This window comes from Lactuca virosa, chromosome 1 (assembly GCF_052849685.1).
Source record: "Lactuca virosa cultivar CGN04683 chromosome 1, Lactuca_virosa_CGN04683_v6, whole genome shotgun sequence".
Lineage (NCBI taxonomy): Eukaryota > Viridiplantae > Streptophyta > Magnoliopsida > Asterales > Asteraceae > Lactuca > Lactuca virosa.
Window position 1 is genome coordinate 66,438,087 of NC_136426.1, and position 11,336 is coordinate 66,449,422.

Genomic DNA, 11,336 nt, shown 5'->3' on the forward strand with positions numbered 1-11,336 from the left:
TCAAAAAGACTATTAGATATTTCAATTATATAAAAATAAGAAATTGAATGAACTTTTATCCATCATCGATGATGAGTGTTTAAATGTAATGTGATTTTATTTATCTTTTACATTCATTGTCAACTTTTACAAAACTCTCCATGTCTTTTTCTCCCCATATACTGCACCCCTTTTTCAGAAATCAAGTGCCACCAAACATCTCATTCTCCATGTGTTTTATTTAATACCTTTATTATCAATTCTTCTATTTAATTAAAAATTCCAAAGACTATAGATCAAGGAGAGAAAATTGAAGACAAATGGACTCCAAACCGCTTATTGTGTCTTATCTTAAAATCCAAAACTCGAAATACAGATTGGAGTTTGACCGTATAACCGAGGTTTTCACAGAACTGAAGCAACAACTGATGTTAGCAGACCCTTTATTCTCGTTAGGTTTCTTAAGTACAGTTTTGTGTTGACATCAATCATGTTTATAGTCCATGTTCCAGATCTGTTGTGTTTCCTCTTATAGGTCATTTTCTGTATAATTAACCGATTCATTTTATTTCTTATCAGATGGATATGGGGAGTGCATTGGAAACATTCTTTGGGCAAGCTTATGGTGCAAAACAGTATCATATGTTTGGTGTACACTTGGAAAGATCCATGGCAATACTGATGCTAATGGGTATCATATGGTAATGGCTTGTCAATAAAAAGTACACTATAACAGTTCATTTGGACGGAAATACCCCTGTCATGACCACTGATGTAGGAGGGTCCCAATCATATACTGTTCAGACAACAATAGGGTGAACACCAAAACCCACATCATCAACTGGATGTTTTCTATCTGAAGTGGAAACGCCTGCCACATCAGATACATGACACAAAATATGTTTATGGATTCCTATTCTAAAGAAAGCTAATGTATTATTTTTTTTAATTTGTTTGTTATTAATTTACAGAATCCTGAGCCTGAAAAAAGTTGGGCGCCTATTTTGGTTAGAACATCTAACACCAGAACCCACATCATCAACTCCATTTCGGGGTTTTCTTCAGTAAAGGTTGGGTTTGAAAGAAGCTGGAACGGAATTAGGGTCATCACTTTTCAGCTTTGGATGTAGAAATCGCAGAGTGGTAAGGTTTCTTTAAAATAAGAATACAGAAACTTATATATGTTTGCAGTTATATAGGATCATTATTATTTTTTTACATTAAATCCTTTAAAAAAATAATGCATTGGGTTTCTTTAGAATAGGAATAAGAGGTTTTATAAAATCAGTATGAAAACTTTGCCAGGGCATCAATGGCTATAAGAAAGACTGTAAGTCATAGCTTTAATGTAAAAAAAAATTATAATTTTGCTTTTACTTAAAACATATAAAATTCTTTCAACCCATAGTTTCTGAACTATGAACTTATTCAACATATGATAACATAAAATTCTTTCAACCCATAAACTTTACATATAATAATCTCATGAATTTTATACTTAATGTTGGCCACGTTTTTGCTTGTTGATTGACTGAATAATTGGAAATTTCTTAACAATGATAACAAATTTACAATGTTTATTATCATTTATTTACTATAAATTTGTACCTTATTCCAATACCATAAGTGAATTAAATAACAAAATTATATCTAAATCATAAATTCATATTCATAATAATATATTATGAATGGAGGTTAAACATATCATTAAAAAAACAATAATCCCCAACAAATATATCAAACTTCAAAAACAGAATGTCACAAAAATATACAAAAAAAAAAAATTGAAACCGATGTGCAGTTTATGTTAAAAGAAACAATTCAGGGTTTGAACACAAATGATAGAAATAAAAGAGAACAAAAATATATGAAAAAATAGAAACCGATGTACAGTTTATGTTATAAGAAACGGATTAGAGTTTCAACACAAACACAACAAAAAAGAGAACAAAAAATATGAAAAAAAAAATGATGTGCAGTTTGATGTTAAAAAAACTATGTATTACTAACCTTTAAGAAATGTGGTAGATCAGAGCAGAGAATTTCACTCAAATTCGATGGCAGAGCTGTGCAGTAGAAAATGTTGTTCAATTCGATGGGTTGATATAAATATGGAGATTTTATTCCTGATTTTGTGGATTTGTTTAGTGGGTAATTGATTTAAATTTCAAAATCGGTAGAGGAGATATGAGATGAAAATAGTTGGAAGAAAAAATAAGAACGAAATTGTAGTTTACATAAATAAAGTTGTTTTTGAGTCAACGATATGGTATAAATTGAATTGCTGATTTACAGTGGGTGATAATGTAGATTGTTATGTCTTTAATTAATTGATTAATTGATTTGTACAATCAACAATTGAAATTTGTCTACCGTTTATTGATTGATTGCATAATATGGAAAATAAAATTCATGATTTACATGAGGTGATAATGTAGATTATTGATTTGCATAATATATTCTATAAATATAGGACTGATTACAGTTTTTTTGCAGGTAAGTTTATATGGATTAGCTGATTTATAGGAGATGCTAATTTCGATTTTTTGGTGGTATAAAAGAGCGGGAGTTTGAGTCAAAAGACAAAGCTGGTAACGACACGTGGCAAAACAGAGGTGCAAAAGAGTGTCATGTGGCGTCCAAAGGATTCTTTTATTAAGAATATATATATATATATATATATATATATATATATATATATATATATATATATATATATATATATATATATATATATATATATTACTTTTTAACCGATAGTTCAAGAATCTTGTTTTTCTTGAAGAAATTCATTTAAGCAAAATATGTATTCTGTCATAAATATGTATCATAACATTTTTGTAGAATATCATTCTAACACAATATTATTCTAACAAAATAAAATCGGGTATAATTAAAAATTACGTTACAATTAAAATTTAATTAATAAAAAAATCGGAATTTTTAAATCAAGAGAACTAATTATCCCAAAAAATCTGGAATTTTCCTTTTTTAAATTTTTGTTAATTGACTAAAATACTCTAATAATGAAATTAGATGGTAATTTTCAATTATTTTTAATTCAATAATATATTAATCATTTTTTCTTAAAATAACTAAAATGATTGGCTTACAATCATTCCTATATCCACAAAATAAATATTTAGAACACAATAACCTAAGCATATATATATATATATATATATATATATATATATATATATATATATATATATATATATATATATATATATATATATATATATATGCTATCAATAGCGCACTATAGCATTTTGCGGTATTACTGAACCGCTATTTTGAAATAGCATTTACGAATAACAGTGACACTATTATCGGTATCGGTGCTATTGACTGCTATTTACCGCGAATCCCATCAGCGCTATAGCGACGCTACACCCGCTTTTACAATTTCAAACATATTTAGCTACTTTTACAAAGAAAAAACTGATTGTGGGTTATTTCAAAATTAAATCTATATTTTTTTAATTTGTCCACTACACTTTTGTTTTAATAAGTCCAAATAATAAATATAACTAATTACACCTACAAAGCAACAAATGACAACTTCTCTTTATCGTCTTTTTCTATACTTAGAAACCACGAACGACTTGAGTTGCAATGACACTTTGACACTTTTTAGTTTCCATATTACTATATTATTATTAGAATATTATATATATGGTTTATGTGATGTTCTTATATGACTTTCATTAATATGAATTCTATATAGTATTAATACTCTAATATATATAAACTTTGTATAAATATATAATATAAATTATACATAATATTAAAAAACCGCTATATCATCGCTAAACCACCGTGACAACCGCGATTTCAAATAGCGGCATGTGACCGCTACTAAAATTTCGACCGGGATAACTGCTTAGAATTATATATATATATATATATATATATATATATATATATATATATATATATATATATATATGTGTGTGTGTGTGTGTGTGTGTGTGTGTGTCCGCATGTGTGTAGACCCTTACATTCACAACCTTAGGCCAAGTAATTCGTAAATATCTCTTATAACTGCTTCAAAATGAGTTTCTCAGAGAATGAGCACGAAGAAAGCTTTAACAACCTGTTTGTTTACCTTCACAACCTTAGGCGAACCAACTTGCATACTTACACTCACATCAAAACTGATTTGATGGATCATTTCCAAGCTTGTTTTGTGGCTATTGGATGGGTGATATATTTGTTTTCCACTTTTCTATTGTTTCTTTAAAATTGATAATGCTTTTGCATCTAAACTAATTGGTCTGTGTTCCCAAAAAAATACAGGTTCATGCATTCATAGGATGATTCTTGCATGTTATCTTCATAGGTAGTGTCTTTCTTAGAGGGGACTACTTAAAAACAATGTTTGTATCGATTGTTATGTGTAGTTATTCCGAACAGTAAAATGTGATAGATTCCTGAAACTATATGTAGTAAATCCGAACAGTAAATGCCATAGATTCCTGAAACTATGTGTAGTCATTCTGAACAGTAAATGTCATAGGTTCCTGACACTATTTCGGACCCTCATTCCGGAGCCACATTTCGAAATTGGTATTTCGGACCCTTGTTCCGGACATTACTTTTAGACCTTAAAATGAAGCTAGCATGCATCCTCAACGTAGAAAAAAATTTGGAATGAGTTCATCCCACGATGTTGTTTGGCATTGTGAAGAAAAAGATTGTTATGTTTGTTCAGATAATAATCCGTTTCCAGGAGGCCTAGATTTCCCACTCCCGGATAAAATGTTTGATGACATTTTCCAAGCTATGAAGGCTATTGAAGAAGCAAACAAAAGGGACTCTGAAAGAAGTCGCACACTAAATCAACGTGCAGACGATCTAGCGGAACAAGAAAATGAAAAAGAAAAATAGGTTGCTGAAGCTATGAAAGAAGTGAAACAAGATACAAAGTGGATTGAAGATGTAAATGCGGAGATTGATAAGCTTCATGAAGAACAGGACCGTCTAACAGATGTTGTTAGAATTATAGGATATTTTATTGACCGCGAACAAAATATGTATCCCTTACAATTTCCTAACTTGTGGAAACCAATCTAAGTATGTATTAGGATCTATAACACTCTTTGCACTAATGTTAACAAAAAAATGTCATTTTAGATAATCCTACCGTTCCTTTTACAAAATTCAGTTTCGAAAGACATTACAATATCCATATTTAAAATTAGATTACAATTATGGCCGATAACCGGGAACTTGCATCCAATGCAAACTAGTCGTGTCTACACGATTATCAAACAATTCCATGTAGGTCTTAATTAGGTTGAACTCATTATCAGTCAATTCGATTCAATCTTCTATTGTTGGAGTTGTCCTACGTGTGCTCTTCGATGATGTTCATTGTGTTCACAGATTGTCGTATATCTTCAGACATGGTAATGAGGAGCATTTGCATGTTATACAATGCTACTTTTCTCCGCTCCCCAACCGCTGAAGGCAGTAATGAGATTTCCAGTATTACCATTCGTTGTTTCGCATGTTGATAATCACGAATCATTTCTAATGCAGTCGTATCAACAAGATGTTGTCGCTCATCTTCAAGACATGGTATAGCATATTCTATTAACAACTCATCCTCATCGTACGAGTCACTGAATGTTGGAGACTGAAAATAAAATATATTAATATACTCATTAAAAACCAACATGCATAAAAGTATCTACTAATAATAAAACCAACTTGCTGAAACATATTCATAACCAAATAAAAACATATTTGCAACTAAACTATCATAGCAGATTTGTCTGCACTTGCTCCGATCCCATATTTCGGAGTTCTATTTGCTTTCAGTTTAAGTTTTAACACCCTTTCTAATTTCTTTCTTAATTTTATAGGTGTCTTTGTTGGTTTATTTTTTATTTTATTTTGTAATTCAACATCTTGGTTTTTTATCTGCAAAAACAAAATTCAAAGAACAGATTAATATATTACCATAAAAATAAATTAAAATTATAAATTTTTGTTTTTTGATTTTACCTTTATTGGGCGCAATTCTGAAAGCTCCTGTAAATGGAATACAACTTCGTCGTCCATAAAACCCACTTTTTTTAACAACATCCACGCAAACTCGTCTTTAGATTAACATGGGTTATTTAACAATATTTAGAAAAAAAAATGGTAAGTATAGTTATTCCAGATTGATATCCCGTAACATCATTCCGGAATAGTTCATCGGGTTCTGGACCACGTTTTTCGTGTTCTGGACTTACAGTACCATTCTGGAATACCTACAAAACGACCTTCCGGACTAAAAGAACCGATCTGAAACACACTACAAGATACTTACATGAGATTTATACACGTACAACGAGAAAAACATAAAAAAATGATAATTTGGATTCGATCATAGTATTGTGGAGTCTTTCTTCGTATTCCGGACCATTCCGGAATACGTAAATCTGTTTATAAAATCAAATACAAAGTAACTTAAAGAGATGAATTTACTTGGTTTGATGAATCCATGCTGAAAATTAGGTCCAAAATGCGGGTAGATCATGCTTCATATTTTTAAATTTCGGAACGTGTATTCTGGATTTTTGTGGTAGCGGGACCCATATATATACCATTGGGCTACAATATTGGGCTTGGACCGTTTTTTTGAGTCCGGAATGACCCATTCCAGACCAAATGGTTAGTTTTTAAAAAAATGGTTATTGTTATTGAAATACCATTAAAAAGTGGTTAGATTACTCAATTTTACAATAAAAAATTTTAAAATAAATTTTTATTGAGAAATTATAGTCGGGGAAATCTCCAAAAAAGTCCCAAACTTTTGGAAAAAGTTATATTTTAGTCCTAAATTTTTTTTGAACAAAGTAACTCAGGATACCAGGTAAATTGAACATCTTGGTCTTCTTCATCAAGTCACCCTTTATTTCACCGGTTGCATTTGTTGATGTGGTCAGGAAATGACGAGGTGGTCGATGAGTTAATAATGAGGTTGTTAAGGTTGTATTTAAAGAGGAATTGGTCTTCAATATTGCCCTAAAATCGCACCAGGAGCGTTATCATCGATGTCGTCTTCATCATTTGTATCAATCCAAAGAGCCAATCGGTTGAGAAGCAAGTGTTATTGTGGTGATCATGTAGGAAGATGGACATCTTGGACTTCCTTCAACCCAGGAAGAAGGTTCATCGACTGCCCAAATTTCCAGGATGAACTCAAAGATTATAAGTATTTCCGTTGGGTTGATCCTCCTCTACCTTGCTAGTGGTATTCAACCTCCTCTACAATGTTCATTTGGATAACCTTGGAATATTTGGAAACTTTCTGGAACAACCAAGGGGGAACCATGGACTGTTTGGAGACTTGGTGGAACAAGAACCTCCACAACAACAAGTGGAAGAAATGGTTGTTTAACATGAATATCAAGGTGGGCGGACCTTGGTACGCTAAGCGTATACCGCGTACGCAGGGCGTACGTGAAGAATCCTCAAACCCTAATATTTAGAGTTTGGTCCATATATAAGCATCATTATCACCTCATTTCTCATTCCCTTATCAACCTCCACCTAAGAAAACGTCCCTCTAGCTAACCCTAAGTGAGAAGAGTGCATCTTGAGTTCATCTTTGTGTTTTGGTGGTATTCTTGAAGAAGAAGAAGAAGAAGAAGAAGAAGAAGAAGAAGAAGGTGGTGGGAAGACCTTGGAGCTTGGAAGCAACTTAGATATGGGATTCTCTCCTTGCTAGCAACCTCCAGGAGGTAAAAAGCTCCTTGCTTGATCATCTTATCTTGTAGATCTAGCCATTTCTTCATTTAGGGCATTTTTGGTCCCAACTATGATGATTCTTGAGCATGGCATGCTCTTAATTGAATAAGTCGTCCTTTCAGACCAAAAGAGGGGTCTTGAGTCATAAAAATGTGGTCTTAATGCTTAGTTTTTCCCCATGCATGCTCTAGAAGGTCTTAAGGTGTTAAGAAGTTAGCATTTTGTGTATTAAGCACTTATTAGGCATGCAAAGTCATAAAGTTGGAAACTTTATCACTCTTAGTGGTATTTTGGCCTTAGATCTGAAATTGGGACGTAAGAGCTTAATGCATTAAGCTCTTATTGAGGAAAAGAGATTCTGAACGTACGCCGTGCGTACGGGGTCAACCGCCCGACTCCGGTCAAAGCCAGAGTACGCCCAACGTAGGAGTTGAGTACGCCCCGCGTACTCAGCTAAGTGGACTGAAGTTGACTCCTTGACCGTTGACTTTGACATTGACCAGGGTTGACCAAGTTTGACTTAAGGGTATTTTAGGTATTTTAAGTTATAGTTAAGCCTTAGTCTCTATCTGTTGAATATGTGACATGTAGAGCCGATATTCGGAGCAGTGTATTGTTCAACTATTCGTTAGACTGTGAGGTGAGTTTCTTCTCACTGTACCGTGAGTCGAAGGCACCAATGTCGGCCCACTAGATTATTTATCTTGGTTAGAATAGTGTTATGCTAGTCGGTGGTTGATTAGTAGATTTGTATGACTATCTGTATTTGTTGGTTTTTTGTTTATGTTTATCTGTTACATATGTCGACATATTGGGTTGGGTTGAGGTTGCACTGCTTTGTGTTGTCGCCAACAAACCCGTGAGCATTCCAGATATGAGCTGAGGGCCTGAATGGCATGCTAGACTCATACTGAGGGGTCGAGAGCATTCCAGATATGAGCTGAGGGCCCAAATGGCATGCCAGACTCATACCGAGGGCTCAAGGGTAAGCCAGTCTTTTTAGCTGTGGACCCGATATATGTTGTTATATGCGTGTGTGCTGGTACTTTGGGGGAACTCACTAAGCTTTGGCTAACTGTTTTTAGTTTATCATTTTAGGTACTTTAGAGGATCGTGGAAAGGAAAAGGCGTGATCGTACACAACTTCCTATTTTATGTCACTAGGTCTTGGGAAAAACTCTGATTTGAAATAATGCTTTTGAAACAATGACTATTTTTGTAAACAATGTTGATGAATGGTTGATTTTGAAAATTTTAAATTTATTGTGATTTTTGAGTGTTACAAGTATTGCAATATGAAGTCTTTGTGGTTGTTTATGTGTTTGTGAAGGTAGTAGTAATGTGTTTTGGTTGTTTATGTTTTGGTTATGACTAAGGATTTGAATGGTTGCATGATGTATGAATCATATGTGATTAGGGTGTATTTCTAATGTCTCATCAATATTATGAAATGAAGTAAGAAGATTATGTATTTGAAGTTGAATTATTTCCACTAAAATCATGATTGGAATCAAAATAAAGAATAGAATCAAGAATGATTGTAATCATTAAACATTGGAATCGACAATGGCTGGAATCATTAAACACTGGAATCAACAATGAGTGGAATCATCAAACATTGGAATCATCCATTAATAGGAATTATCAAACATTGGAAACAACAATGACTGGAATCATCAAACATTAGAATCATCCATTAATAGGAGTCATCAAACATTGGAATCAACAATGACCGCAATCATCAAACATTAGAATCAACAATGACTGGAATCATCAAACATTGGAATCATCCATTAAAGTGACTAATATTACCAATGGAATCATCCAAGCAAATTATTGAGACTAATATAAGCATAATTAACCATCATCAAGTACTAATATAAGTGAAATGAACCATCAACATGTACTAACATTAACAAAATTGTATGCAAGTTATGCCCTAATCCAAAGTTTGAGCATCTGACAGAAGACTAACACAACTGAAGATATGTCATACAACAAGATGTGCCATTATGGTTCAAGATGCTCCCTTGATGGCACAAGGTGCGCCCTCTTGGTTGTCTTGATGTGCTTTTGAGTTTTGATGTGTTGCTTATGTGTTACTATAAGGAGGATGCACTTTTAAGGGGCATGATATACCCTTATTGTGCATGATGTGTCCCCTATGGTACATGGTGTGTAACGCCCGCAAATTCGGGTTAGTCAATTTAGAGACAATGAGCATCAAAAATGAGTTTTTTATGGAAAATTATTTAGAAGGAGTAATCTTACCCAAGTTATAGTATATATTACAAGGGTTCCGTACATATAAAGAACTCCGAAATCCGAGTTATAACGAAGAAGTTATGACCCGTCGAAGTTTTACGGCAAAACCGGCACGACGTTCTGCGACATAAATAGTGAATTTATGATACAAGACTTTTTAGCCTTAGTAATATAAACAAAAGTCGTAGTATACGTTAAACCGAGATCATGCATAAAAAGAACGTCCAAATTTGACTTTGTACGAGGAAGTTATGATTTTTCTAAGATTTGGCATAGCAGTGCACAACCCGGAATTCGAATTTTAGATCGAGCGGTCTTTGGCCAACGTGACCTAAATGAGAATTGAAGATCTCATTAATAGGGACTCAACGATAAAAAGACAGACGAAAACGGAGTCCGTATGTAGAAGTTATGAATTTTACGCAACCATTTAACAGTATAATCTTCTCATACTGTTAAATTTAAAATCGGTAGAGAATTAGCCAACGGAGTCAAAAGGAAAGTTGTAGATCTTGTTTTTACCTACGCGTGGATATAAAGAACGTCGAAAACAGAGTTCGTATGCGAAAGTTATGAATTTTTAAAGATTGGTTGTTTTACCTGAGCCGAGTACCACGTGTCAGCACCAGGCGAAGCCTTGGAGCCTACACAATACCATGACGTGGTGGGAGGCACGACGACGTGGTGACGCTCCAGGAAGCCTATAAATAGAGGTGTCGGGGCTGCCTCATTCCTCACACCTTTACCCACTTCTTTCTCTCTCTAAACTCTCTTTCTACCCCCCCCCCCCAACCCCCAAAAAGCCTGGGAACCTCCCTAGCACGAGGCGGAAGCCCGGAGCACCCGACGGCTCTGAAAAGAAGAGCCTTCGGCTTAGAATCTCTGCTTCGGTGGAGCCCGGTTTTGAGAAAAACCCGCTGTAAGTGAGCTATGCCTACCCTATCTTTAGTATAACTTATGTTTCAATATAGTAATGTTATTAGGACCTTATAATGAGTATGTCGGTTATTATTATGGGTTATATAAGTGTCGTTATAATGTTTTTTTAACCACTCGCGGTACGGGGAATCCGGTTTGAAAGGACGCTTGGGTTGCTGGATTCAGAAGTGCTATATGCCAAAATGATCCTGCCCTCCGGTGTTTCATGTATGGCCCCTGTCTGTACAGAGTGGGTGAAGAGTATTGTTTAACGCTTATATAATAGTTATAATAGTTAGACTATTAATTAGTCTCGGTGAATATTAGACTAAAATCTAGTGGTAATGATACTAGGTTTTGTCCAAGGAAAATTGTTTTAAGAGTAACGAAGTGTTGTCCGAGTGCTGAGTCACCACCTTTACAAG